The sequence below is a fragment of the Rhagoletis pomonella genome, unplaced genomic scaffold, assembly GCF_013731165.1.
Source record: "Rhagoletis pomonella isolate Grant_MI unplaced genomic scaffold, Rhpom_1.0 Rhpom_scaffold_00003, whole genome shotgun sequence".
Lineage (NCBI taxonomy): Eukaryota > Metazoa > Arthropoda > Insecta > Diptera > Tephritidae > Rhagoletis > Rhagoletis pomonella.
Window position 1 is genome coordinate 9410019 of NW_023458557.1, and position 4571 is coordinate 9414589.

A 4571-nucleotide genomic window follows, 5' to 3' on the forward strand; every position below is an offset into this window, starting at 1 on the left:
CAACTGATATGTCATTGTGTTTGGACGTTTTTGTTTTTAATAATCGCGCGTGGTAGTTTGTAAAATATTTCCAGAAGCTTTCTCTTTTGATCACTCATCTAAAATCTAAAAAATTACCACATACAACTCAGAATATAAAAATATACGCAATTACTCACATTCGCGATCTCTTTTCGTTAAATAAACAATAACACAGGGTTGCTACGAAGCTGTCAAGACAAATAAAGAAACGCGTGTATGAACGCACTTAATTTAGTGAGGTATTTTAAACGAAACTAAGTATTTTATGTTGGTAATGTGAACATAGTTTAACACTTTCCTTAGGTTATTTAAAGCGGCAAATAACCACCAAACCTTAATCTTAGCAGACAAATGTGCCAATGGAAATCGTAAACGTGAATTGTTGTTAAAAATTTTGGACCAAAGAGTTTCAATAAAATATATAAAAATTTTGGGCGGGACGAAGTTCGCCGGGTCTGCTAGAGATCACATATGTGTAACTCGGTAACCGTTCGATCAATGTGTACCAAAGTCGGTATGATTGTTGTGGTTGCCACATAAAGGCAAAACGTTGAAAGTTATCGAAGTCGGACTAAAATTACGCCCATTTTTTCATAACGGTAAATTTCAGAAATGCTTGAAACTTCGATATTTCGAAATTTAAGGACGCTAACTTTACCCAAACAATCCCTCGAAAATGAGTAACATTCTTATTGAATTTTGGAAAATGGGCGTGATGCGGCTCACATACATCTATATAAGTTTATCTCATTATATCTAACTGAACGTTCTATGGAGGATGTTTGAAATAGGGGTGACCCCACTCCTGCTTCCAATATAGCTGTAGTTTTCGGAAAGGTGAAAAACTATATTGAATACTTGCGCCGGGTATTTAATGTTCGGCTCCGCCCGAACTTAGACTTTTTACTTGTTAAGAAATAATTTAGGTGTGTAAATTAGGTGATTTAGCAAAATAAAAAATATAAAGGTTAGTAAATTTTAATAATGTTTTTTTTAGTACTTGAATTTAAAAATTGGAACAGTGTATCTACTAAAAGGTTTTCAAAGGGTCGTAAATCAGGGCCACTAAATAACTGCTCGCGCGAGGCGACAAACTTGAAAAACTTGAAACTTGACAAAATGGTAAATTCATTTCGATTGACGCTGCACCAGTCGAGAGGACTTTCAGTTATATTTATTGTTTTTTTTTTAATTGCGGATGCGATAATTCTTTTTTGAGAATTGCATCGGGCTGCAAATGTCGGATGTATCCTCCTGACTTTCATCTTCACAATCTAGTATCATGGCAAGATCGTTGTTTTCCAAAGAATTCTTCATTCTCATTCTTTTGATTGTTTCTGAATTTGGAGAGCCTGTAACGTCAACAGCGTTTTTCGATTTTAGTTTTTGTAATTCATGTTTAATCCTTTCTTCTGTGACTGGTCAGATATACGCTTTATCAGTGCAATTGCACAATATTCCAGGGAACGAAAATAACAGTTATTTTTTACCAGTTAAACTTGGCCTAATATTTTTTATTCCGAAATAAAAGTTGTTTTTGGATAATAAACAAACAGCTTATCAAAATTAAACAAATTTGATATCATGTGAAAGAGGACTGAAATAGCTTTTAAACAGAAATGACGAACGAAGGTTACCACCTCTGTTTATCATTTAATACTAATGAAGTTCATATACCTGACCCAGGGTTTGTTCTATGGTAATTAATTAATACCTGCATACCAAATTTCTATCTCGTGGGGCTTATGGTTCCGAAGCAGGGATGTTGCGAATGTGAAATTTTAGACATCCGCGGATGCGAATGCGGATGCGGATGTTTAAACGCTAACATCCGCGGATGCGGATGCGAATGCGGATGTCAAGTATTTTTATACCCGAGCGCACTTGTAAGCAAGGGTGTTATAACTTTGTTCACATAACCGTTGTTTGTAACAGGCAAAACGAATCGAGATAGATATATACAAATGTATACATAAATGATCAGAATGAAAAGAGTAACCGTCTGTGCACACGATAACTCGAGTACAAATTGAGATATCTTAACGAAACTTGGTATGTGTACTTCTTTTAATGGTGTTGAAAATGGGCAAAATCGGATGATAACCACGCGTACCTCCCATATAACGGTAGTTTTCAGAAATACGAAAACTGAGATCTTTTAGTAACTACTGAAGCTTACTCACTCAAAATTGATATGTACAATAATTTTTACGCGAAAAATAAGAATATTGCAAATTTTTGAAAAATGGGCGTAGGCACGCCCACTTATGATTACTTGGGCACTGCTCCACCAATTTCTCCCAAACTTGGCCTTGGTACAGCATACCAAACGGCTGAAAATTTAAAAAATCGGATAATAACCACGCCCACATCCCACATAATGGTAATTTAGAGAAATACGAAAGCTTCGATAAATCAGTAAATACTGAAGCTAATTTATTCAAAACTGGTGTTTGCAATAATTCTATAGCAAAAAGTACGCTTATAATAAAATGTTGGAAAATGGGCGTGACCCCGCCCACTTTCGACCACATATGTGTATCTCGGTAACCGTTCGATCAATGTGTGCCAAACTCAGTATGATTATTGTGGTTGCCCCATAAAGGCAAAATGTTGAAAGTTATTGAAATCTGACTAAAATTACGACCACCTTTTTATAACGCTAATTTTACCCAAAATTGATACTAACAACAATCCTTTGAAAAGAAGTAACATTATTATGGAATTTTGGAAAATGGGCGAGATGCCGCCCACATATATCTCCATAAGTTAATCTCATTGTGTCTAAATGAACGTTCCATCGAAGATGTTTGAAATAGATGTAAAACCACCACTGCTTACCATGTAGCTGTAGTTTTCGGAAAGGTGAAAAAACTAACGCCCGAACTTAAACTTTTTTACTTGTTAGGAAATAATTTAGGAGTAAATTAGGTGATTTAGTTAAATAAAAAATGGAAAGGTAAGTAATTTTTAATAAGATTTTTTAGTACTTGAATTTAAAAATTTGAACATTGTATTCAATAAAAAGTTTTTAAGTGGTCGTAAATAAAACCTGCGCCACTACATAACTACTCGCTCGCTGCGAAAAACTTGAAAAACTTCAAACTTGACAAAATTGTAAATTCTTTTCGATTGACGCTGCTCTAGTCGAGAGGACTTTCAGTTATATTTATTTTTTTTTATTGCGGTGCAATAATTCTTTTTTGGGAATTGCATCGGTCTGCAAATGTCGGATGTATCCTCCTGACTTTCATCTTCACAATCTAGTATCATGGCAAGATCGTTGTTTAAACACCAACCAAAGAATTCTTCTTCTTCTTCTCATTCTTTTGGATGTTTTTGAATGTGAAGTACCAGAACATCAACAGCGTTTTTCGATTTTAGTTTTTGTAATTCATTTTTGATGCTTTCTTCTGTGACTGGCCAGATATACGTTTTATCATTGCACTTGCATAATATTCCAGGGACCGAAAATAACAGTTATTTTCTTTACGAGTTAAACTTGGCCTAATATTTTTTATTCCGAAAGTTAATAATACAACAGCTTATCAAAATTATACAAATTTGGTATCATGTGAAAAAGGACTGAAATAGCTTTTAAACAGAAATAACGATCGAAGGTTACCACCTCTATTTATATATTTTTTTATATCATTTAATACTAAAGAAATTCATATACCTGACCCAACGTTTGTGCTATGGTAATTAATTAACATTTTTTATTGAAATATTTTCATTAGGTGACTTTGCTCGTTTGGACATTTCAGTTTTAAAGCTATTTAAGTCCTCTTTAATTTGATACCAAACTTGTTTAATTTGGATAAGCACTTTGTTTATTATCCGGAAAGGGCTTTTAGTTGGGAATAAAAAATATTTGGCCAAGTTTAGCTCGTAAAGAAAATAACTGTTATTTTCGGTCCCTTCAATATTCGCATTCGCAAAAGATCCGCATTGATTATTGCGAATGCGAAAGCGAATGCGAATATTAAAATTAATGCGGAAGCTCCGCGGTTGGGAATGCGAATGCGAATATTCGCAACAACCCTGTTCCGAAGTTACAGCTGATGAAAATTCCCACGCCCATGGGATGTGCAACACCCCCTTTTAAAGACTCATTTATATACAGCTCATTATAAGCACCTACCATAGCTATGCCTGCATACCAAATTTAAAGTTCATGTGGCTTATGATTTCGAATTTTTAGCTGATATAAAAATGTCACGCCTATGTGATGAGCCACGCCCCCTTTTACAAACTCATTTATATATACCTTACTATAAGCACCTACCATCGATATGTCTGCATACCAAATTTCAAGTTCATGTGACTTACGGTGTCGAGGGTATAGCTGATATAAACTTCCACGCATATGGGATGTGCCACGCCCCCTTTTATACACTCACTCATATACACTGCACTATAAGCACCTACCGTAGCTGTGCCTGCATACAAAATTTCAATCTCGTGGGGTTTATGGTCCCGAAGTTAAGGCTGATAAAAAACTCCACGCCTATGGGATGTGCCACGCCCCCTTTTACAAACTCATTCAT